General features: G+C 40.4%; 1 protein-coding gene and 1 non-coding gene across 4 annotated transcripts in view; both read right to left on the reverse strand.

The window, feature by feature from the left end:
- FANCC (FA complementation group C) overlaps positions 1-26,983 on the reverse strand; it is a 375,212-nt gene that overhangs the window by 279,854 nt on the left and 68,375 nt on the right. The gene's annotated exons all lie outside the window — the stretch shown is intronic.
- Positions 20,267-20,402, reverse strand: LOC142449641 (small nucleolar RNA SNORA42/SNORA80 family). The gene has a single exon (XR_012784766.1). It is a non-coding gene; the product is annotated as a small nucleolar RNA SNORA42/SNORA80 family (small nucleolar RNA).

Below are 26,983 nucleotides of genomic sequence, written 5' to 3' on the forward strand. Positions count from 1 at the left end.
GAAAAAATCATATCGTGAATGAGGGGAGTCCATGATGAGGACCCAATGCCCATCTGTAGACAACCAGACATCCCTTGCAGAGGGCTAGTGGGGAGATGAGTCACTCAGGTTCAGTGTAGCAACAATGAAACTCACAACCTTCCTCTAGTTCTTAAATGCTTCCTCCCCCACAACTATCATGATTCCAATTCTACCTTTTGGACCTGGTTAGACCAGAGGATGCACAGCAGTGCAGTAGGGATCTGGAAACACAGGGAATCTAGGACGGATGAACCCCTCAGGACCAATGGTGAGAGTGGCGACACCAGGAGGGAAGGGGATGTAGAAAGGGGGAACTGATCTCGGGGATCTACATGTAACCTCCTCTCTGGGGGATGGGCAACAAGAAAGTGGGTGAGGAGAGAAGCCGGGCAGTGTAAGATAGGATAGAGTAATAATTTATAAGTTATTAAGGGTTCGGGAGGGAGGGGGGAGGGAGGAGGAGGGCAAAAAAGGAAAATGAACTGATTCCAGGAACCTAAGTGGAAGGCCAATTTTGAGAATGATGAGGGCAACAAATGTATAAGGGTGCTTTATTCAATTGATGTATGTATGGATTGTGATAAGAGTTGTGTGAGCCTCAATAAAATGATTTATTTTTAAAAAAAGAGGAATTTATAGAGTATTACCAGACATAGGTGCTACGATTGGACTTAACGGACTTGATCAGGAGCAGGCTGGGATGTTTTCTCAATATACAATTAGTCTTTTATATAAAGCTCTTTCTTATGCACGAGTGTCTCTTCTCCAGAGACTGGTCTCTCCTGATAACATATTCAAATTATTTGGAGATGAGGTGAAGTCTCACAAGTTCTACTTCTTAGGAACATACTGGCTGTGCTTCTAAGACAGATTTGTTTGTTCTTCTGGCCATCCATGGTACAGTCAATATACTTCGCCAACACTATGATTCAAATGCATTAACTCTTCTGTGATCTTCCTCATTCATTGTCCAACTTTCATATGCATATGAAGGCAGTAAAAATACCATGGCTTGGGTCAGGCATCATTTAGTCCTCAAGGGATATCCTTCTCTTTACACTTTAAAGGAGTCTTTTTGCAGATCTTCCCAGTGCAATTCATTGTTTAATTTCTTGACTGCTGATTATGAATGCAAATGAAATGAAGGCTGGGCAATGTTAATCTTTTCCTGCTCATTACATTAGATGCATGCCCAGTTGTCAGGACCTTGGTTTTCTTGACACTGAGTTGCAGTCCATACTGAAGGCTTTGAGTTTCATGAGCAAGTGCTTCTGGTCCTTGTATCATCAAATAAGGTTGTGTCATCGGCATATCTCAGGCTGTTAATAAACTTTCCTCCAATCCTGGTGCCATATTCTTCATACACTCCAGTGTCTCAGCGCATCACTCATACCACTTTCCTTTCTGAATCCAGCTTCAATTTCTGACAGCTGTTAATGTACTGTTGCAAGTATTCTGAACTGTCTTCACCAAAATTTTATTTGCATGTGAGATTAATTATATTTTTTAATGATCTCTGCATTCTGTTAGGTCACCTTTCTTTGTAGTAGGGCACCAAAAAAGGATCTCTTCCAGTTGGTTGGCCAAGTAGATGTCTTCCAAATTTCTTCACGTAGACAAGTGACTGCTTACTCCACTTGTGAAACATTTTAATTAGTATTCCATCAATTTGTGGGCCCTAAATTTGTTATTGTCTTCAGTGCCGCTTGAATTTCTCCCTTCAAAACTATTGGTTCTTTTTAAAATATCTTATTCTAAATGAAGCCAGGGTTTACAACTTATATCATCATTTTATGGTCAATAACTTATCAAACCTCTCAATGGTTGCCCTGTTTCCATCTCTGTCTCCCTTCCATTTTCTTTTTGGACAAAATCTCCCCCAACATCCAAGTTATTACCTGTCTACCCTCTAGTCTCTGACCTCCCCTTCTCTCTTTCCTACCTAGCCCTGTTTAAGTATAGAGCATCTTTTTAAAATTTTATATAACAGTAACATCATACAATATTTGTCGCTTTGTGATTTCAATTCCATCAATGTCAAGGTGCTTCACAAATTCATCATTCTCCTTAACATCACATAGGATTCCATTGTGTGTATACATTAAAGTTCATTTATCCATTCTTCCACCTATAGGCATTTAGGTTGTTCTCATCTTCTTACTATTGTCAATAGTAATAAACATGAGTCTGCATATATCTGGTTTTGCTACATTATTTCTTTAGGGTACATACTAAGTAATAACTCAAGTAGAGATCATATGGTATTTCTAATTCCCATTTGTGGTATTTCTAATTCCAATTTACTTGAGGTAGCATCCTACCTCTTTTTTACATGGTTGCACTGTTTTATAGTCCCAACAGCAGTACATTAGGGTTATAATCTTTTGTCATCTTCTCCAGCATTCAGTTTCTGTTTTGATTTGTTTTTAATTCTGCTATCAATGATAGGGTGAGGTAATATCTTGTTTTGATTTGCATCTGTCATATGGCTAGTGCTTTGCTTGCTTTCTTCATGTTTGTTGGCTGTTGAATATTCTGTGGTGACTGTCTGCACATGACTTCTGCCCATTTTCTAATTGATTATTAGTTTTTTCTTGTTAGTGCTGAAGTTTTCTATAGATTTCAGTTATATCCTTGCCAACATTATTTTTTCCTCCAGTCAAGGCATTCTCTTTTTACTCTTTTGGTGAAGTCTTTTATGTGCATAAGTGTCTTCTTTTTATAAGGTAATACCATTATCTCTTAATCATATACTATCTTTTGATATACCTGAACACTGACCACTTATTTTAAGTATATTGATTTTGTATATTCTCTCCTTCTTTTGATGCTTCCTGCATTATTCAGTATTTTGCCCAGTGAATCCTTCAATATTTTAACTCAACGTTTAAATTTTTTCTTTCATTTCTTTCCATTTGAAAGATTTTTTTGACTGTCTAACTGCAAGTCTATGCACATTTCACTATATTACTTTGTTTTCTTGAGCTGCTCTAAACTTTTCTGTCCAACAATTATATATGTCATCATTTCTTCTCCTTTCTTTAGCTACCTTCAAGAATAAGTGTCAGAGTCTCTTCTGATACCCCTTTTGGTTCTTTCTCCCTTCCTTCCTTGTTTTTAATGATGTTTTGCTTTCTTCATATATATATTTTTAAAAATAGCTTTATTAGCATATACGTCAGATACCACACAATTAAATCACATTAAGAAGCTTTGTGCTAGCAATTTCAGAACAGTTTCTTCTCATATAATTGTTTTACTTCCCTGTCTTCCCCTACCATGTCCCTATCCAGTTACTCTCTTTATACATCTACCGGTCTTGGATTTCATATACAGAAAATCATATAAAACAAAGCATGATCAAAGAAAACAAACAAAACAAAAAAAATCAACAATGATTAGACAGAATATAGAAAAACCTCAAAGAGAAAGCAGAAAATATAAAAATTGAAACAATCTTAAAATGGGTCAAAAGGGTGATCAAATGAATACATTTTAACCTAACAGCATCAACAACTTTACAATGCTCTCTGTATGACAGCAAGCTATTTACACCTTGAGATTATGATTAGAGTGTATTCACAGAAGACTTAATCCACATGGAGATCCTGCAAATGGATTTTAGGCTTCCATTACCATCCATAGCCTTCTGCAAACCAGGTATACACAATTTATATTATTCCCTCCTTGACTTTGATTTATACTGTATTTACTTGAGTATACATCGACCTGAATATCTGCTGAGGCCTCTAATGTTACCACAAAAACTGCATTAAAAATGTGCTGAAAAACTCAGCTTATACACGAGTATACACAGTAATCCTGGAATCACACAGGCCAGTGTGCTTCTTCCATTGTGGACTTAGCTGATGCCTCACTTAGATGGATGTTTATTTAATGGTAAGTCTTTGAGCCCCCAGACTGTACTCTTTCTTATAGCTAGGAACCATCTGGCTTCTTCAGCACACTTAAAAAAAATAAATTGTTTTATTGCGGGTTCTTACAACTTATAACATTCCATACATCAATTGTATCAAGCATATTTGTACATATGTTGCCATAATCATTTCTAAACATTTACTTTCTATTGAGTCCTTGGTATCAGTCTCTTTTCCCCTCCCCCACCCCATCTCATGACCCCCTCGATAAATTATTATTTTCATATCTTATGCTAACCACTATCTCCCTTTACCCACATTTCTGTTGTTCATCCCCCTGGGAAGGGAGTGAGGAGAGACTATGTGTTGATCATTGTGATCAGTTCACCCTTCTTCCTCTCCTCCCCCACCTTCCCACTAACCTTCTTGTATGGCTAGTCCCATTTCTGTTCTTGAGGGGTTTATCTAACCTAGATTCTATGTGTTGGAGCGCTTATCTGACCAGTGTACATGCTCTGGTCTAGCCAGAACTGAAAGGCAGGACTGGGGTCATGATAGTTGGGGGTGAGGAAGCCTCAAAGAACCAGAGGAATATTGTGTGTTTCATCAGTACTATACTGTGCCCTGGTTGACTCATCCCATCCTTGTGACCCTTCTGTGAGGGGATGTCCTATTGTCTACAGATGGGTTTTGGGTCTCTGCTGCGGCCCCCCTCATTCTCAATATATATATTTTTGGTTTGTTTGGGTCTTCTAGTACCTGTTCCATTGACACCTCATGATTACACAAGCTGGTGTGCTTACTCCATGTAGGCTTATTTTCTGCTAGATGGCCACTTGTTTAACTTCAAGCCATTAAGACCCTGGACGCTATCTTTTGATTGCTGGGCACCATCAGCTTTCTTCACAACACTTGCTTATGCATGCAGTTTGTCTTCAGCGATTATGTCAGGAGGGTGAGCATCACAGAATGCCAGTTTGCTAGAACAAAGTTGGTTTTTTTTTTTTGCATTGAGGGAGGGCGTGAGCAGAGAGAGGCCCAAAGTCCATCCACATCCTCAATATACTGAAATAGAAATACATGTACATAGGCCAATATCTCTATTTTTATGAATGAATATATTTATATAAGTACACACCTATGTTTATACCTTTATCGACAGCTTTGCTTCCTTGATCTTTCCTGTTTCCTTTTACCTTCCCCCTGCCCCACCATCAAGGTCACCCTTCTTCTGCCTCTTAGCAATTCCTCTCAACTAGATTTCTGTTGCTTCAACACGACTGGAATCTCTACATTCTCCATGTTTTTAATTCCTCGATTGTTTCCCTGTCTATGGCGTGGTTTGCTTACTGCTACTTTCCCTAGCTTCCTCCTCACCACAGGTCCCTTTATCGACACTTTAAAAAAAAATCATTTTATTGGGGGCTCATACAACTCTTATCACAATCCATTGTGTAAAGCACATTTGTACATTCATTATCATCATTCTCAAAACACTTGTTCTCCACTTAAAACCCTGGCATCAGCTCATTTTCCCCTCCCTGCCCGCCTTCCCCTCCTTCATGAACACTTGATAATTTATAAATTATCATTTTGTCATACACTGTCTAATGTATACCTCCACCCACTCTTCTGTTGTCCGGCTCCCATGGAGAAGGTTATATGTAGATCCCTGTAGTCGCTTCCCCCTTTCAACCCCACCCTCCCTCGACCCTCTGGGTATCGCCACTTTCACCACTGGTACTGATGGGATCATCTATCCTGAATTCCCTGTTTTCAGTTCCTATCAGTACCAGTGTACATCCTCTGTGCTAGCCAGATTTGTAAGGCAGAATTGGGATCATGATAGTGGGGGGAAAGGGGGACAGGAAGCATTTAGGAACTAGAGGAAAATTGTATGTTTCATCGTTGCTACACTGCACCCTTACTGGCTCATCTCCTCCCCATGACCCTTCCGTAAGGGGATGTCCAGTTGCCTACAGATGGGCTTTGGGTCCCCACTCTGCACTGCCCCTCATTCACAGATGTGATTTTTTGTTCTTTGATGCCTGATAACTGATCCCTTTGACACCTCATGATCACACAGACTGGTGTGCTTCTTCCATGTAGACTTTGTTGCTTCTGAGATAGATGGTCGCTTGTTCACCTTCAAGTCTTTAAGACCCAAGATGCTATATCTTTTCATAGCCAATCTCCATCAGCTTTCTTCACCACATTTGCTTATGCACCCACGTTGTCGTCAGCAATTTGTCAGGAAGGTAAGCATCATGGACTGCCAGATTAATAGAATAAAGTATTCTTGCATTGAGGGAGTATTTGAGTGGAGGCCCAATGTCCATTTGCTACCTTAATACTAAACCTATAAATATATGCACATAGGTCTATTTACCCATCCACATATATAAATATATTTACATATGTACATGACTTTATTTAGACCTCTATAGATACCCTTTGCCTTCTATTTCTTTCCTCTATTTCCTTTTACTTTCCTCTTGTCCTACTATCATGCTCAGTCTTCAATTGGGTTTCAGTAATTTCTCTCGGTTACATTATCCTTGATCATGCCCTACCAGGCCTCCTACACCCTCCTCACCACCAATTTGGGTCACTTGTTGTTCCCTTGTCCCTGGGTTTGTTAACACCACTACCTTTCCCCCCACCACCCCCTCCCATGTCCCTCCAGAACTGTCGGTCCCGTTGTTTTCCCCTCCAGATTATTCATTCAGTCTATCTTATTTAGACAGACCTGCGGATATAATAACATGCACAAAAACAAGACAGAGCAAAACCAAGTGACAAAAGAAAACAAAACAACAACAAAAAAGAAAAGCTTGTAGTTAATTCAAGGATTGTTTGTTGGCCTTTAGGAGTGTTTTCTGGTCGAGTCTGATGGGGTGCCAAACCTGGACCCAAAGTCTACTTTTGGTATTCCCTGGGGGCTTTGTTGCTCTGTTCCCCTTGCTGTTCGATTGCACATCCTTAGTGTTTTGCCTCTGTGTGATGGGATCAGATCAGGCGGAATTCCCACACTGTGTCTCCAGCGGTCAACACACTTTTCTATAGCATTCATATCATCTGTGATCTCTTCACAAGAGCTAGGATCAAGGAGGGTCATGTTATAAGAACTAATTGTTCTTAGATTGGGGCTCAAAATAAGGATGAGTCCCAAATCCATTCATATAGCTATGATTTATATATGTCTCTGGTTAATTTTTAAATTATTATGTATGATACTCTTTATGTCATTTCAAAGTTCACTGGGTCCTGTGTCTTTTGCATTCAATGTATCAAATCTGTTCCTGAGATGTCCTTGAAATTCAGATGTAATACACTCAAGGTTCTATTTTGGCTCTCATGAATTTGTTTTCACTTTCTTCCAAGTCAACCTGAACTTGCATATGAAAATTTGATGGTTTGTCTTATATTTGACCCCTGGTCTTCTTTTGGCTAATGATATTGTGTTTCTCCATCATCTCTTCCAACAGATAGTCAATTTGTTTCCTGTATATTTCATCTAAAAGGAACCCTGTTGGCACAGTGGTTATAACTTGGGTTGCTAATGGTAAGCAAGATCAGCCATGTAAAATCACCAGGGGCCCTGCAGGAGGGAAATGGTGCTTTCAAATCCCGTAAAGAGTGTGTATGGCACAATGGATGGATGTATGGATTGTGATAAGAGCTATACGAGTCCCCCCCAAAATGATTTAAAAATAGCAAAAATGAAAAATAAATAAAAATAAAGAGTTCTAGTCTCAGAAACTGACAGGGGCAGTTCTACTCTGTCCTATAGGGTTACTATGAGTTGGCATCGACTCAATGACTGAGTTTTAGGGGGGGGGCAGGTGTGGATATTCCATCTTGCAAAATTCATATATAAAGTCACTATGTTGTTGGAGAAGGGTATTTACAAGAAAAAGCCATTCATTTGCAAAATTCTGCCACGTGATTTCCAGCTTCATTTCTACAACCAACATTTGTTCCCATGACTGTGCCTTCCTCTGTCACATTCTAATCAACAATAATTACAAGTGATCTTGATCATATGGCTTTATCAATTTCAAACTGAAGAAGTTGGTAAAATTCTTCAATTTCTTGCAATTCACTAGTTTTAGTGATTAATGTGTAAATTTGAATAATTGTGTTAACTGGACTTCCTTATAGGAGGATAAATATTATTCTTAGACAGCATTGTACATTAAGATAGATCTTGAATTATACTTTCTGATGATGAATTTGACTACATTCCTGTTGGATTAGTCATTCCTAGCATAGTACACCAAACAACTATAGGATTCAAAGTGGCCAATATCAGCCATTACAGGTCACTAATGCCTAAGATATTTATCTTTATGTGTTCCATTTCATTTCTAACAATTTCCAATTTTCTTAGATTCATAGTTGTATATTCCACTTCCTAATTATTCATTGATATTAGCGGCTTTCTTCTCATTTTGAATAGTGCCCCATCAACACAGTAAGTTCCTGATAGTTTTACTCTCTGCATCATTAAGGTAGACGCTAGTTAAAGGAGGCAGCTCTTTTCCAATTTTATTTTGAGTCTCTTCCAACTGGATGGGCTCATCTTACAACACTCTATTTGATAATGCTCCACTGCTATTCATAAGGTTCTCAGTGGCTAAGCTCTGAGGAGTGGAAAGCCTATTCTCCTTTCTTAGTCTGTTTTAGTCTAGAAGCTCAGCTGAAATCTGTTCACCATGGATGACCCAGATGATCTTTGAAATACCAGTGTAATAGCTTCTAGCACTACAGAAACTCACAAGCCATCATACTAATACAAACTGACAGATTAATATTGGGGAAATGATAGAATTTTTTTTAATTAAGAAAGGTATAATACAGGGTTTGGATATATCTTGGTAGACTACATAACGAGATGAGCTGGAATTTTGAATCCTGAATTGGATCATCATTAGAATTCCAGGTGGAACAGACATTTGTAGCATCCATTCTCTACCTTCTCGCTTTGGTTTGTTTCTCCACCTTCTCCTTTCTAAGGAGACTCAAATTTCCCCAGTCAGACAGACTAAAGTAGTAGTTCTTAACTGAGGCAGTCTTGCCTACAGGGGACCATTGGAAATGTTGGGAGACATTTTTTGATTGCCATACCTAAGGGTTAGTACTATTGCTATCTCATTAGTGGAGGCCAGAAATGCAGGTAAACATCTTCCAATGTATTGGCCCAGCACGCACAACAAAATTTTACTTACTTGTTTTAATTTTCTTTTGTCTTTTAATTTGGGTTTTTATTCATTAATTTTAATAAATCATTTTATTGAGGACTCTTACAGCTCTTATAACAATCCATACATCAATTTTATCAAGCATTTTTGTACATATGTTGCATTATAATTTGCAAATATTTTTCTTTCTACTTGAGACCTTGGCATCAGCTTTTTTCCCTCCTTCCTCCACCCTACCACCCTTGTGAAACCTTGATAATTTATCAATTATTTTTATTTTCCTATTTTGCATTATCCGCTCTCACCCTTGACCCACGTTTCTGTTGTTCATCCCACTGCGGGGGGGAGAGGGGGGACAGGGGTTGTGCTTCTATCATTGCAATCAGTTCCCCCTTTCTGCCCCCATCTTCCCTCTACCCTCATGGTATCACTACTCTTATTATTGGTTCTGAGGTATTTATCTGTGCTGGATTCCGTGTGTTAAGAGCTCTTATCTGTACCAGTGTACATGCTCTGATCTAACCAGATTTGTAAGATACAACTGGGGTCATGATAGTGGGGAAAGAGGGGAAGAGGAAGCATTAAAGAACTAGAGGAATGTTGTGTGTTTTATCAGTGCTATATTGCACCCTGGCTAGTTCATCCTTTCCTTGTGTCCCTTCTGTGATGGTGTGTTAGTCTGAGTTGACTAAACAAACAAATTCATAAACATAGGTGTATAAGAGCTTTATATAAAAGAGTAATTGTAAATTAAGAAAATATCCCAGCCCAGTCCAGATCAAGCCCATAAATCCAATATTAGCCCATATGTCTGATATTAGTCCATAAATTTCTCTTCAAACTCATGCAACACAAGCAATGACACTGAGTGCAGGAAGATCACAGGCCAGTTGGTGAAGTCTCGTGAATACAGTGGTGGTAGAAGCATCTTAGTGCTGGTGTGGGTCTCCACGTGGCTCCTCCAGCTCCAAGGCTCTGGCTTCCATCAGCATAGCTCCATGTGTCTTGTTAACAGGAATGTCTCACAGGGAAAGAGAGTCTAGCTGGTCTCCAGTGAGCTATTTATCTACTTATGCGCCTCCCAAATGAGGTCATCAAACTACAACCTGATTGACAGGTCAGACTCCAGCCCTCTGAAAGTTGACAGGAGATTATATAACTGCCAAGAGGGGGTGTCCAATTGGCTACAGATGGGGTTTGAGTCTCCACTCCGACCCCTCTCGTTTGCATTAAAATGGTGTTTATTGTGGGTCTTCTGATGCCTCATACCTGATTTCTTTGACACCTCGTGATCACATGGGTTAGTGTGCTTCTTCCATGTGGGCTTTGTTGTTTCCTTGCTAGATGGCCACTTGTTTAACTTCAAGCCTTTAAGACCACAGACACTGTATCTTTTGTCAGCTTTCTGCATCACATTAGCTAATTCACCCATTTTGTCTTCAGCAATCATGGTAGGAAGGCGAGTATTTCATATTTAACCTGTAATATATGTACATAGACCTACATCCCTATTGTTATATGTTCATATATTTACATAAGTACAAGTATTTTCAAAAATTTATTTGACCTAAAATGACATGCCCTCATTCCTGTGCTAGCACATTTCCCCAGTTTCTCTATCTCACACAGATGTCCAGGGGTGGGGTGAGATGAGGGAGTGCCTCTCACCCAATCAGATGTGAAGAAGGAAACAAAAGCTCTAGTTACTATGAGAAATCAGGGAATTGAACTTTATGAGAAGTGTGAATAGCAAACCCAGGGTTGAGGTGAGGGCTTGTTCCCTTAATTGCTCTTAAAGAGATAGGCCCAGCCTGGCCCACCAGGCCGTGAGGATGATGTTCCTGAGTAGAACAGCCAGTCCACAAGAGAACAACATGCTGGCCCCACTATGAGAAATGATGCCCCACAGTGACTAAGGGCAATACAGGGGACTGCACCGGAGACACAGTGTGGGATTTGCACCTGACTTGATCCCACCACACCGAGGCAAATCACTGGGGGAGTGCAGCGGAACAGCAAGGGAATAGAGTGGCAAGGTTCCCAGGGAATGCTGAAAGTGGACCTTGGGGCCAGGGCGTGATGCCCCAACAGACTGGACTGGAAAACGCTCCTAAGGGCCAGCAAACATTCCCTGAACTAACTACAAGCTTTTCTCTTGTGAACTGTTTTGTTCTGTTCTTTGTCAGTGGTTTGTTTTTGTTGTTTTGTTGTCTGGTTGTATACTGTTGCTTTGTTTTCCTCTGTCTTGTTTTCCTGCATGTTAGTGTCTCCAAAGGTCTGTCTGAATAGGACAGGCTGGATGAACTATCTGGAGGAAAAACAACGGGACCGACAGTTCCGGGGGGAATTGGGGTGGGGGGTAGGTGGGGTAAGGAAGTGGTGTTAACAAACACAGGGACAAGGGAGAAACACGGGACCCAAAATGGTAGAGAGGGGGGAGTGGCAGGCCGGGTGGGGAACGATCAAGGGTAAGGTTGCTTAGAGAAGAGGTATACTCTAGCCCAGGTGGCGACGAAGCATGGTAGTGGGGCAGGAGGAAAGTCAAGGGAGATGGAGGAAAGAGCTAGGAGTCAAAGGGCATTTATGGAGGTCTAGACAAAGACATGTACATGCAAATATATATAGGAGGATGGGGAAATAGATCTATGTGTCTATATTTATAGGTTAAGTATTAAGGTGGCGGAAGGACCTTGGGCCTCTACTCAAGCACTCCCTCAATGCATGAATACTTTCTTTTATTAAATTGGAACTCTATGATGCTCACTCTCCCGACACAACTGCTGGAGCCAAAGGGGGTGAAGAAGTAAATGTGGTGAAGAAAGCTGATGGTGCCCGGCTATCAAAAGAGATAGTGACTGGGGTCTTCAAGGCTTGAAGATAAACAAGCGGCCATTTAGCTCAGAAGCAACAAAGTCCACATGGAAGAACACACCACCCTGGGTGATCGAGTGGTCCCAAAGGGATCAGTTACCAGGCACCAAAGAACAAAAAAGTCATATCATTGACTGCACATCTCCATGATAGGATCGCTGAAGACAGATGGGTGCATAAGCAAATGTGGTGAAGAAAGCTGATGGTGCCCGGCTATCAAAAGAGATAGTGTCTGGGGTCTTAAAGGCTTGAAGGTGAACAAGCGGCCATCTAGCTCAGAAGCAAAAAAGCCCACATGGAAGAAGCACACTGGCCAGTGCGATCACGAGGTGGCAAGGGACCAGGTATAAGGCATCATGGGAAAAAAAATATATGTGTGTGTGTATGTATGTGTATATATGTGTGTGTGTGTGTGTATATATGTATATATATATATACACACACACACACACCATAGTGAATGAAGGGGGAAGGGCAGAGTGGAGACCCAAGGCCCAAGTGTCGGCCAATGGAGATCCCCTCATAGAGGGGTTTAGGAGAGGAGATGGGTTAATTAGGGTACAAGGTAGTACCGATGAAGAACACAGCTTTCCCCCAGATCCTGGATGCTTCCTCCCCCCAACTACCATGATCCGAATTCTACCTTGCAGGGCTGGATAGGGCAGAGGCTGTACACTGGTACATATGAGGGCTGGAGACACAGGGAATCCAGGGTGGATGATACCTTCAGGACCAAGGGTGTGAGGGCCAATGCTGGGAGAGTGGAGGGTGAGTGGGTTGGAAAGGGGGAACTGATTACAAGGATCCACATGTGACCTTTTTCCTGGGAGAGGGACAGCAGAGAAGGGAGGGAGGGGAGACTCCGGATAGGGCAAGATATGACAAAATAACGATGTATAAATTACCAAGGGCACATGAGGGAGCGGGGAGAGGGGAGGGAGGGGGAAAAAAAAAGAGGACCTGATGCAAAGGGCTTAAGTGGAGAGCAAATGCTTTGAGAATGATTGGGGCAGGGAATGTATGGATGTGCTTTATACAATTGATGTATGTATATGTATGGATTGTGGTAACAGTTGTATGAGTCCCTAATAAAATGTAAAAAAAGAAGAGAAAAAAATGATTAGGGCAAAGAATGTACAGATGTGCTTTATACAATTGATGTATGTATGTATGTATATGTATGGACTGTGATAAGAGTTGTATGAGCCCCTAATAAATTGTTTAAAAAAAAAAGAGATAGGCCACTTTTTAGGCAATGACGCCTTTATCTTTTCTTTCTTAATTATAATGACACCCTTACGTCCCACAACACACTAAATAAAACCACTTCAACATAGTGGTTTCAGGTAAAGAAAAGGCTCACTAATCTACTCAACACAGAAGATTATCATCAAGAACAGTATATGAACAGAACGATTTTTAAATGGCTCAAAAATGCCATCCTATCTGTAATAGTGACCTGCATAGATATGCCCATATATTGACAGAGTCCATGTGTATTATGTTATATGGTTAAAGATGCAACTAAGTGAGGATCTTGAAATAAACTCAAGGTTGGCTCCCCAAACCATTAGGGCCAATAATGAGGGAATTGGGACAAACCTGAGAACCTTCGTGCAGGGAATACATAGGCTACCAGAAACAGAGAAGGAGACAAATACAGAGGAGTCACAAATTAAAAAGTGGAATATACCGAAGATAAAACACCTGTGAACACCAAAAAAATTCACCAAAAGAGTAATAAGAAGCCACGTACTGGGAAAACATCTTTAAAAATCACACATCAGACACAGGCTTTATTATGAAAATTTATAATACTATGCTAGCTTATAATAAGAAAAAAAACTAATTGCCCACTGAGGAGGTAGGAAAAGGACCTGAACAGAAGTTTCACAGGGGCAGGTCCCAATTATCAATAAACATATGAGAAAGTGTTCCCGATCATTAGCCGTAAGAGAAATGCAAATTAAAACAACTATGAGAATACCACTTAACATCCTCAAAGATAGCACAATTCAAAAAATCAGAAAGTAACAAGTGTTGGAGGTGCTGTAGTGAGATAAGAACTCTCGTCCACTGCTGGTGAACCTGTAAGTATGTACAGCCATTATGGAAATTAATTTAGCGATATTTAAAACAGATGGAAATCAAGCTACCATACAACCCAGTAATTCCCCTACTGGGCATATACCCAGAAGAGGCAAGAAACAAGCCACGACCAGACATCTATGCGCTAATGTTCATCATGGCACAGTTCACAATTGCAAGGAGTTGGAAACATCCAAAATTTCCATCACCAGACAAATGGATAAAAAAACTGTGGTACGTACATAAAATGGAGTACTATGCACCGCTAAAAAGCAGTAATGAACGCATGAAGCACATCGCTGCATGGGAAGAACTGGAGGAAATCATGCAGAGTGAAGTAAACAAAGCACAAAAGTACATCATGAGTCCACAGAGCTAAGCTTAAAAAATGGGGCATACATTCCTGGGGTGAATACATTCCTGCATACATATGCATACATTCCTGGGGTGAGGTCCAGGTACTATGGCAGGGGCCAAACCCAATCCAGGGATACATACAGCAGCCAGCTGCACAGGAGGGGGAAAGAGAAAAAAAAGAAAAATACATGGGTGGGGGGGCGGAGCAAGGCACTAACCCACCCAAGGGGAGGGTATTGTTTATATCTCCACAGGAGAGGGAGCGAGAGAACAGGCTTCCCCCTGGTGCACCAAGAAGTGAATACAACATAATGGCATGTACCAGGAAACCAATAGAGAGGTCTGCGGGGCTGGCCCCAATCCCAATTATGTGGACCACCATCCCCACACCCCAGAAGAATGCACTTCAGAGGGCAGCACTGGAGAGAGGGGCACATCTGATCAGAGCACACAGGAGAAATGAAGAGGAATGGAGAATGAGGGAAACACATCCTGGCCCACCAAGCCTAAGGACGATATTCTTGCTCAAAACAGATAATGCACAGAAAAGACCATAGGGCCGGCCCCACCATGAGATATGATGTCCCTCACTGACCCATAGCACTGCAGGGGACAACAATGGAGACACAGTGTGGGAATTGTGCCTGATCTGACCCCACCACACTGGAGTGAAACACTAAGGGCATGCAACAGAGCAGCAAGGGGAGCAAAGCAATGAAATCCCTGGGGAATACCAAAAATAGACTTTGGGAACAGAGTGTGACACCCCATCAGACTCAACTGGAAAATACTCCTAAAGGTAAAAAAAAAAAAAAAGACCAGGAGCTATTTGCATAGGCTTTTCCTTTATTGTCATTGGCTTTCTATTAGTTGTTGGCATTTTGGTTTTTGTTTTTGTTGTTGGTTTGTCTTCCTTTATTGTTTTGTTTAGCTTTGCCTGGTTTTTGCGCTTATTAATGTCTCTGCATGTCTGTCTAGAAAAGATAAGCGGGGTAAACAATTCGGAGATGTACACAACGGGACTGATGGTTCCAGGGGGACATGGGAGAAGGAGTTAAAAAAGGAAAGGGGGATGGGTGTCAACAAACCCAGGGACAAGGGAACAGAAGTGAACTAAAATCAATGGAGAAAAGGGCATAGGATGCCTAGTGGAGTTTAATTAAGAGCAATGTGACAGCAAGGAATTACTAAACTGAAATGAAGGTCGAACATAACAGTGGGACCAGAAGATAGTGAAAGGAAATAGAAGAGAGAACTAGGAGGCAAAGGACATTTATAGAGGTCTAAATACAGGCATGTACATATGTAAATATATTTATATATAACAATAGGAAAATAGATCTATGTTAAGTATTAAGGTAGCAGATGGACATTGGGCTTCAACTCAAGTACTCCGTTAACACCAGAACACTTTGTTCTAATAACCCAGCATTGAGATGCTCACTCTCCCGACACAATCGCTGAAGCCAAAATGAGTGCACAGCAAATGTGGTGCAGAAAGTCGATGGTGTCCGACTATCAAAAGATAGTGTCTGGGGTCTTAAAGGCTGGAAGATAAACAAGCGGCCATCTAGCACAGAAGCAACAAAGCCCACATAGAAGAAGCACACCTGTGTGATCATGAGGTGTCAATGAGATCAGGTATCAGGCATCAAAGACCCAGAACTAAAAATCTTGGCATTGTGAATGATGGGGAGTGCGGAGTGGACATCCCATTACAGAAAAGACAAGCCAGTCAGGGTGCAATATCGCACTGATGAAACATACAACTTCCTCTAGTTCTTTAATGCTTCCTACCCCCCACTATAATGACCTCAATTCTACCTTACAAATCAGATTAGACTAGAACATGTACATGGGTACAGCTAAGAGTCCACAACACAGGAAATCCAGAATAGATACACCCCTCAGGACCAACAATGAGAATAGAGATACCAGGAGGATAAGGGGAAGGTGAGGGGACACAGGGGAATCGATCACAAGGATCAACATGTAACCCCCTCCCAGGAGGACAAACAACAGAAAAGTGGGTGAAGATTGACAGAGGGTGATGCATGATATGAAAATAATAATCTAGAACGTTATCAAGGAATCATGAGGGAGGGAGGGAGGGAGGAAGGGCAAGGAAGGGGAAAAATATGGAGCTGATAAAAGGGCAAAAGTAGAAAGAAAATGCTTTGAAAATGATGATGGAAACATGTACAAACATGCTTGACACAAAGGATGAATGCATGGATTGTGATAAGAGATTAAGAGCCCCCAAAAGTATTTAATAAAATAAATATATTTTAAAATATAGTTTTAAAGTTAGGATTTTGAAAAGAGCATCCTCGATGACCCAGGTGGGTCCTATGAAGTTCTGACACATCCAACCATTTGCATGAACCTTACAACACTATATCAGATGAAATACTGTATACACTCATGCATAAGCTGAGTTTTTCAACACAAGAAATGTGCTGAAAAACTGGGGTGTGGCTTATACACAGGTCAGTGGTACCCCAGCGAGGTGTAACATCTCGCTGGGGCCCCCTAGGTAATGGGAGAAGCGCCTGTTATCTCGCGGGTGATCGCTGACACTGCAGGGCTTTGAATGTCTGTTTACTCACATCTAACCAATCAGAGCCATCCTATGACGTGGGTGGCTCCAATTCGTAGAAACACCAGTAGTGATTCACTTAGACGCTGGCAGCTGAACTGGTAAGGATGTGTCTGTGACTTTGCTCCATATCTCCCCTCTGGTCTCTGTGTTAAATCACATCCCGCATCCCCCGCCCACACGGACTCCCCAACTCCTCCCGGCTAACATGTCACGGGGGCGGGGGGGGGGGGGGGGGAGGAGCATTACCATTAAAGTTATTTTTCAAAGTCTTGTTTTTTTTATCCAATTAGAAATTGATACTCTTGAATCAAAACAAAAATGCTGGTCATATGAGGCTGGTTTCAAAATGAAGGTTGTATCAAGAGCAGTACTGCAAGTAGGGATTTCTGTGTTGACGAAAAGCAAGTGAGGGAGTGGCGGAAAATGAATGAACAGATTCCAAAATGACTCGGAACAGATTCCAAAAGTTAAAAAAGCTCATTGTGGTTTTAAAATCTTTTTATGGGGCTCTAGAGAGTGAATTGCATAAATGGGTTATGCAGTGTCATCAAAATGGTTACTGCGTAACAAGCATGGGAATCCACATATGTGCTCTACAAATGGTTAAGGATGACAAAAATAAAGCACCAGGCACTAAAATATTTGCTGCGTCAGTAGGATGGTGTACCCACTTCATGAATAGGTTTGAACTACTATGTTTGAAACAAAGAAAAAGATTTCCCAGAAATTGCCACAAGACCTTGAAAAGATTATGTCATTCCAGTCATTTATTATAAAACTAAGAAGGATTTATAATTATGACCTGGAAGATATAGGGAATATGGATGAAACTGCCATGACTTTTGATCTCCCAAGCAACAGAACTATGGCAAGTTTAGGAGAAAAAAAGCCGTTTTTCTCAAAACCACAGGAAATGAAAAAAAAACTTCACAGTTGTTCTATCATGTTTGGCTAATGGAACTAAGCTGTGTCCTGTCATTATTTTTAAAAGAAAGAATTTGCCTAAAAAGATCAATTTCCCACCAAGAATTACTGTGCATGCACATGTTAAAGGATGGATGGATGAAGACGGAACAAAAAAATGGCTGGAAGAAATTTGGAACCGACAACCAGGAGCAGCCTTAAAGAAAAAGCCATCGTGACTTGTTTGGGATATGTTCAGAACCCACCCATCAGATGACATAAAAAAACCTGGCAAAATCTAGTAAAGTTACTTTAGCTGTTATTCTAGGTGGGCTTACATCTGTACTGCAGCCTCTGGATGTATCTTTGAATAAGCCTTTTAAAGACCATGTGCAAAGGGTGTGGCATGAATGGATGTCATCTGGTCAGGCGGACTAACAAAAGGACATCTCATGAAGCCTGACATAGAGTTAATAGCAAGTGGGTTCGAGATGCATGGAAAGACATTCCAGAAGACATGGTGACGTGCCTTCCAGAAATGTAGTATTAGTAATGCTATGGATGGCAGTGAAGACTGCACTTTGTATGAAAATGGCAGCAGTGATGGTGATGACGACGATCTCAGTGAGGACAGAGTCTATGATGACCTCACACCAGCTGAAGCTCTGCATTGGGATACAGATGATGAGGAGTAATCCAGTTTTGAAGGATTTTAACTCTTTACATTTTAGCTTGGTTGCTGATTGAGCTGAGAGAATAGTAATCTTAAGGTATCATTGTTGATACCTTATTGTTTTTGTTGAACCTATTTTCCACTTACTGTGCTGGTTTACTGTTAAATGACTTGTCCTTTTATTTATGTTTTTTTATTTATTTAAAATAAATATTTAAATACATTAACCCACTGATGTCTCAATTTTTAGCAATTTTAGTTGCATTTGTTTTGATTATTGAAACTCACCAATGGCTTCCGCATTTTCCACCCTAGGCTTATAGTCGAGTCAGTCAGTTTTTCTGGTTTCCCAGGTAATAATTAGGTACCTCGGCTTATATTCAGGTTGGCTTATATTTGAGTATATACGGTAGATAAAATATAAAAGAACAATATTATATATCTCACTTATATGAATATCTATACTAGGTGTGCTAGGCCAGGTTGACTAGAGAAACAAATCCAGTGACACTCATATGTGTACGAGAGCTTTATTTTTTTCCCCCTCCACCAAGGATGCTTTTTATTTATTTGTTTGCTTGAAATCATTTTATTGGGGCTCATACAACTCTTATCACAATCCATGCATACATAAATTGCGTAAAGCACACTTATACATTTGTTGCCCTAATCATTCTCAAAATTCGCCTTCTACTTGGGTTCCTGGAATCAGCTCATTTTCCTTTTTTCCCTCCCCTTCCCTTCCCGCTCCCCCTCCCTCAAGAACTCTTAATAATTGATAAATTATTATTTTATCTTACACTGCCCAGCGTCTCCCTTCACCCACCTTCCTGTTGCCCATTCCCCAGAGAGGAGGTTATATGTAGATTCCCGAGATCGGTTCCCCCTTTCGAAACCCCCTTCCCTCCAGGTATCACCACTCTCACTGTTGGTCCTGAGGGGTTCATCTGTCCTAGATTCCCTGTGTTTCCAGATACCAACTGTACCGCTGTGCATCCTCTGGTCTAACCAGGTTTGCAAGGTAGAATTGGGATCATGATAGTTGTGGGAGAGGAAGCGTTAAAAACTAGAGGAAGGTTGTGAGTTTCATTATTGCTACACTGAATCCTGAATGACTCATCTTCTCCCCACTACCCCTCTTCAAGGAATGTCCACTTGTCTACAGATGGGCATTGGGTCCCCATCATGCGCTCCCCTCATTCACAATGATATCATTCCCCACCCCCCACCCCCGCTCCCTTTGTTGCTTGAAACCTGGTCCCCTCGGCCCTTCATGATCACACATGTTGGTGTGCTGCTTCCATGTGGGTTTCGTTGCTTCTGAGCTAAATGGCCACTTGTTTATTTTCAAGCCTTTAAGTCACCACACACTATATCTCTTGATAGCCAGGTACCATCAGCCTTCTTCACCACACTTACTTATGCACACATTCATCGTCAGCATTTATGTGGGGAAGGTGATCACACAATGATGGTTTTTGTTCTTTGGTGTCTGCTACCCGATCCCTTCAACACCTCGTTTTCACTTAGGCTTGTGTGCTTCTTCTCTGTGGGCTTTGTTGCTTCTGAGCTAGATGGCCACTTGTTTGCCTTCAAGCCTTTACGACCCCAGACGCTATATCTTATTGATAGCCGGGCACCATCAGCTTTCTTTTTCTTTTTTTTTTTTCACTGTGCAACCCACTTCAGCGCCTGAAGCACACAGGGTATAAAGCCAGGCAATGGTTCGGGATTACAGTTTGATTTGGCATGGGACACTGTGAGAGGCCCATGGGATTGGACCTGCCACAAATCCAAACCCATGCACACCATCAGCTTTCTTGTGCACACATCTGTCTTCAGTGATCATGTCGGGAAGGTGGGTATCATGGAATGACCGTTTAGCTGAGCAAGGTGCTCTTGTATTGAGGGAGTACGCGCGAGGAGGCCCAATGTCCACCTGCTACCCTACTACTGAACTTATAAATATATGCACATAGGTTTATTTCCCCAATAATCATAAATATAGGAGTGTTTTCCAGATGAGTCTGGTGGGGTGCCACGTCCTGGCCCCAAAGTCCATCCTTTATACTCCCTCGGGATCTCCTTGCTCTGCCTCTCCTACTGCTCTACTGCACGCCCTCAGTGTTTGCCTCAGTGTGGTGGGGCCAGCTCAGTCGCACATTCCCCACTGTGTCTCAAGTGCTGTCCCGTGTAGGGCCATGGGTCAGTGCAGATGTCGCATCTTGCCTTGGGGCTGGCTATATTGTTCTCTCTGTACATTGGGCCCTCTGAGCTGGGCTATCGTCCTCTGAGCTTGGTGGGCCCAGGTGTGCTGAGAGAGCTTTATTATCAAGAAGTAATTGCATATCAAACAAACATCCTAGCCCAGTCCAGATCAAGTCCGATACTAGTCCATAAATCCCTCTTCAGACTCACATAGCCACATGCAATAATGCAGAATGCAGGGAGATCACAAGCTGGTGGTTACAGAGTTGTGTGAATCCAACCGTGACTACTCCATAGCTGGTCTCAGCCCCAAGTGGCTCAACAACAGGAAGGTGAAGGCAGAAAGACAAAGAGGAGGTTCCCAGGATCCTCCTTATGAGAAGGCCATGCTCACAAGGAGGTACCATCAGGTTGTGACCTGATTGACAGTTGAGACTCCAGCCCTACACTTCTACATATCAAGTTGACATGAAATTATGTAACTACCATACTAGGCTAATGCATACATACAGAGAAATGTTTATTAGTGGTTACCAGGGACTAGAGTAATGGTTTTCAACTTATGGGTTGTGACCCTCTCACAAGGGTCCCCTAAGACCATCAGAAAACACATATTTCTGATGGTCTTAGGAACCACGACACTGCTCCTCTATCTGTCTCCAGGTGGGCCCACCCACATACAAGCCCTAGTGTGAAGACTGTTACCCATGCTACACAATGCTTCAAGTCAAAACTTTATTTATTTGTAATTAGATGTAAATACTTCACAATATAGAATTATATATTGTTTTTGTGATTAACCACTATGCTGTAATTATGTTCAATTTGTAACAATGAAAATAGATCCTGCACATCAGTTATTTACATTATAATTCATAACAGTAGCAAAATTACAGTTATGAAGTAGCATGAAAATAATTTTATGGTTGAAGGTCACCACAACATGAGGAACTGTATTTAAAGGGTCATGACATTAGGAAGGTTGAAAACCAATGGACTAGAGGGAAAGGAGAAGGAGGAGTTATTGCTTAAGGACACTGGATTTTCTATTTGGGTGATGTAACTTTTTTTAATATTTAAAGTTTCATAACATGAAACTTTATGTCTCTGAATTGTACACCTAAAAATGACTGAAATGGCAAAATTTTGATTACGTGTATTTGAACAAAGGTTAAAAACAACAACATGTACACCCTCTACAGAAAAAGGGATTAGCTCTGCAAGGCCAGCATGAGAAGTTCTGCGGATATGCTTCCGAGTAAAACTGGCACAAAGTATTTTTTTTTAATCTCAAACATATAAAAACTCTAGAAATTATCCTACATATACGGATGAATGTATGGATTGTGATAAGAGATGTAAGAGCCCCCAATAAAAGTATTTAATAAAAATACATTTTAAAAGAAAATAAATATCTATTGAAAAAATTAGGCAGAAATTCTGTAAATTGAAAGACCTGTGGTAGTTGAATCAAGACTGTACCTTCTTTACCTCCTCTCAGATTTCATACCAGAGTTAATCAAAGCTCATTCTCCACTTAGCACCCAGTTGAAGTGCTTTCTTATGGAGATTGTGGTTAAAGGCAATTGAGAAGATATTCCTGGGTATAAGCTAACTGTAAATCATTAGTTTCCAAAAGAGAACTAGGGAATGAAACAGCTTGGAGGAGTCTTTCTGAAGTTAGAATATTAAATAATTCCTTCAAAGGAACCATAATTTCATTTGTAGAGCAATTGTTGAAAATAAATGAAAACCGAGCAATCAGCCGACAGGATAAGAAAGGGAAAGAGAGGACAGGATAGGAAGAAGGAAAGAAAGAGACCCTCTTGAAAGCACTGATGGCACAGTGGTTACATGTTGGGCTGCTAATCACATGGTCAGCAGTTTAAAACTATCAGCCCCTCGTCAGGGCAAACAAGAAGTTTTCTACTCCGATAAAGAGTTATAATCTCAGCAACAAAAGGGCAATTCAACCTTGCTCTACAGAGTGGCTATAAGTCAGAATTGACTCCATGGAAATGAGTTTGTTTTGTTTTGTTTGGGGCAGGGGTAGGGCATCATTAAAATAAACCAATCAGTCACTAAACAAATAAACAATCAAATAACAACAAATCTGGGAAGTAGGGAAAGGTAATATCTGGATTTTCTTTTAATTCTCTTTTTCTACAAAATCTTTGAAGCCGCAAAACATACCTAAAACATACAGATTTAAACACAAAATTATGAGACAAGCAAATAAAGGGAAAGTATAATCCACACACCAAGAAAAAAAGCAAGCAATAGACACTACTATATGAGAGATGTCAGATTTTTCAGAAGACTTCAAAGTAACCACCCTAAATATGTTCACAAAATGAAAGAAAGCCATGATTAAAGAAATAAATGCAAATATGATGGTAAAGAATGGTCAACAGAGAATATCAATAAACACTTCTACTAAAAATGATTGCTCACATACCTTGGAGCTAAACAGAGAAGGACCAAATAGTCTCAACTTAGGACTTGAGAGCCAAAGTCGGAGACCGGAAGAACTAGATGGCACTAGGCTACTACTACCAACCACTCTGATAGGTTCACAGTAGAAGGTCGACAGAAATGGGGAAAACTGTAAAACAAAATTCAAAATCATTTTTTAAAAATCACACTTACTGGTCTGATAGAGACGGAGGCAACTCCAATAGCTATGGTCCTTAGACATCCTTCAAGCTTGGAACTGAACCCATCGTCTCCTTTTAGTCAGACAACAGACAGCCCTATAAAGTGAAGAGCAAAACTCCTGAGGTACGTGCTCCTCAGAACAACCAATCATATAAGAGCATAAGGGCAGCAACTGCCCCAAAGCAAAGTTCAGAAACCAGAAAAGGAAGGACAAATGGAAATGGGAAACCAGGAAGAAAATGAGAAGAGTGCTATTACATTGAGGGGATTGAAACCAATGACATGAAAAAATGTGAGTGAACCACTGAATGTGAAACTCAAATGCTTTGTAAACTTGCATCCAAATCACAATAAAAAGGAAAACAAAAAATAAAAATCACAGAGACCAACATGGTTAACAAGGGGCCAGGCATGGAGCTGCTAGATATTAACCACTATATATACTTTTAATATTTTTTAAATGAGACAAAACATCTCAATTTGTATTTGTTACCTACTTTCAATGGTAGACTGTATAGACAGTTTGTTCAGAAAAAATCAAAGTTTCAGAATTAGAAGTACCATATATACTTGTGTAAAAGCCGAGTTTTTCAGCACGCTTTTAATGCTGTTTTGTGGTGAATTTAGGTGCCTCAACTGATATTCGGGCCAGCTTATACTCGAATATATACAGTAATTTTGGAGATTGTCTGAACACAAATTTTTATCAGCCACTGATTCAACATATACCCAGAATGATAAGAGGGCACTCTAAAGCCACAGTCCCCTGTCAGCCTTGGTTGACTCTTCAGCCTCTGCACACAGGGGACGTTCTTCCCTAGTGGCTTCTGATCATATTCCCTGGCTCCAGTTCCAACATGTGGGCTTCAAGGAAGCTGAGCATCCAAGTCCCCATAATCAGCCAAGCCAACCTCTGAAAAGGAAGCTTAAAACATCTGCTTGCAACTTAGCTAGTTAAAAAATAAGTAAAGCCAACCATTCATAAAAAAAAAAACCCGAAAAACTTTGCCATCAAGTCCACTTTGACTCACAGTGACACCATGTACTACAGAGAACTGCTCCATAGAATTTTCTTGGCTGTTATCCTTAAGAAAGCTGATCACCAAGCTGTTCTGAAGCACCTTGGGTGGGTTCAAAGTGCCAACCTAAGTTAGCAGATGATCATCAACTGCTGATACCACCCAGGAACCAATTTAGTCAGAGAATGTGACATTCACACTAGGAAATCTACAATCCCTCCTGCCTTTGCTTGCTCTCTTTCCTGGTAAGCAAATCAAAGAACCATTTTCCCCAGGCCATGAAAGATTTTTTCCCAACCTAAAAGGTCACAGGTACTCTTTTCTAAAACACTATCTCTCTGAACACTTAGGACTAAGGGCTGTAGGAGTCTTCCTTTCCTATCTCTTGTCACGTTTTTCATACTTTATACAATGTAGCTTAAAAAAATCATCAGAAAATGATTAAAAGAATGAAATTTTCCCATGAACTTTGTGAAGTCCCTCGTAGGAAAGAGACATTCTCGTGACCACCCGGATACTACCATGGTATCTAATTGCCCTAGGCAAAAAACCTAAATGGGAAAACTAAGGCTCTAAACCAATGGTTCTCAACCTTCCTAATGCCTTTAATACAGTTGCTCATGTTGTGGTGACCCTAACAATAAAATTATTTTCGTTGATACTTTAAAACTGTAATTTTGCTGCTGTTATGAATCAAGCGAAACCCTGTAAAAGGGTTGTTTGACACACCCCCAAATAGGTCACAACCCAGATTGAGAACTGCTGCTCTAAGCAAAGAAACTTATCAAAAGATTGGCATTAATAATGTTTCCCAAGGCACTTAAAAATTATCTCAGCAAATACCCACACAACTCACCAAGAGCCACAATGCTTATAAATTTTATTTTTTATACTTAATGATTATTATATGTGTACATCATTTTACCAATTGTGTCTTACTAATAATTAAAAGGATAAATCAATCTAGAAGAAAAATTAAAATATATAATCTTAAATTATACACATTTTATTGGAGAAAACTTTTGAAACCGTATCACTGTATTAGCTGTATTCCACTCACACAGATAGCAATTAGTACTATGCCTGGCACATAATAAGAACTCAATAAATGTTAACTATTATCATTATTAGTTATTGCATTTCTAATATAAAAAAGCTGAAGGCTATCTTCAAGAAATCTCCACTTGGTAGAAATTATCTCCCCTGGCAAGCCATGACACCTGTAAGCATAATCAACAGTGAGAATAGCGCCAATTCCTAGACAGGCTGTACGCCGCACACACCTAAAAGCCCCAAATCTGTTTCTTTTACTATGCCACAAGTATTAAGAGTTAGAGGTTTCAGCACTTTGCTAAATCGATTTCTGCTAAATTCAAAATATAGTAAGACAAGATGGGTTGGTCAACTGTTAAGTCAGGGGTTGTATAAATAGTACTTTACAAAAGAAAAGGTTGTAAAACTGGTATAGTTCTTACTGGGTTTATGAAATTATATTTGAAGCATTTTATTTACCTAGTTTTAAATAATAGGGAGAAGTGTCTACTTATGAGCAAGAACCAAATTTAAATAAGCTGTAATATTTTTAACTGAACTTGGAAACTTCTGCTCAGCCTCTCTTTATGTGAAAGACCATATATAGTATAATTTATGATTTGAGATCCAAACAACTTACTAGCAAATGGGTTCCAATCCCAGCTTTACTACTGTTAACTATATGGCCCAAGAAATTTCTGATCTCTCTCTCTCTCTCAAAAAAAAAACAAACAAAAAAAACAAAAAATAAGCAAAGGGGGAATGACACTTAACCAATAGGATTAATAAACAAAAAAATCAAACCCACTGTCATTGAGTCAATTCTGACTCATAGCAACCTTATAGAACAGGTTAGCGTTGCCCCCTAAGATTTCAGAGGCTGTATGTATAAGTTTGGCAAAAAGCATTTCTCTTTGAGGACTATTGTGCACTTGACCCACAGCATGGTATTTCTATTCACTTCATATGCATGTGAACGTGGGACAGTGACTAACGATGACCATAGAAGAACTGATGTTTTTGAATTATGGTGCTGATGAAGCTTATTGAAAGTACTATAGACTGCCAGAAGAACGAACAAATCTGACTTATAAGAAGTACAGCCAATAGGCTCCTTTGAAATGAGGAAGGCGAGACATGTTATCAGGAGACACCCTGGGAAAAGACATCATGTTTGGCAAAATAGAGGCACAGCAAAAAAAGAGAAAGACCCTTAATAAGATGGACTGACCCAGTAGATGCAACAATAGAACAATTGTAAGGATGGTACAGCACCAGAGTGTGTTTTGTTCTGTTGTACACAGGGTAATTATGAGTAAGTAGGGACCACTTCAACATATCTACTTATGGTACTGCAAATATATTCAAAGGTATTGTAGAAAATACCAGCAACGTTATGAAAATTTCTCAGCCATAACTGAACACCTGGAGAGAATGGACCAAGGACCACAGGCTGAGGGAACACCTAG

This window comes from Tenrec ecaudatus, chromosome 5 (assembly GCF_050624435.1).
Source record: "Tenrec ecaudatus isolate mTenEca1 chromosome 5, mTenEca1.hap1, whole genome shotgun sequence".
Classification (NCBI taxonomy): domain Eukaryota; kingdom Metazoa; phylum Chordata; class Mammalia; order Afrosoricida; family Tenrecidae; genus Tenrec; species Tenrec ecaudatus.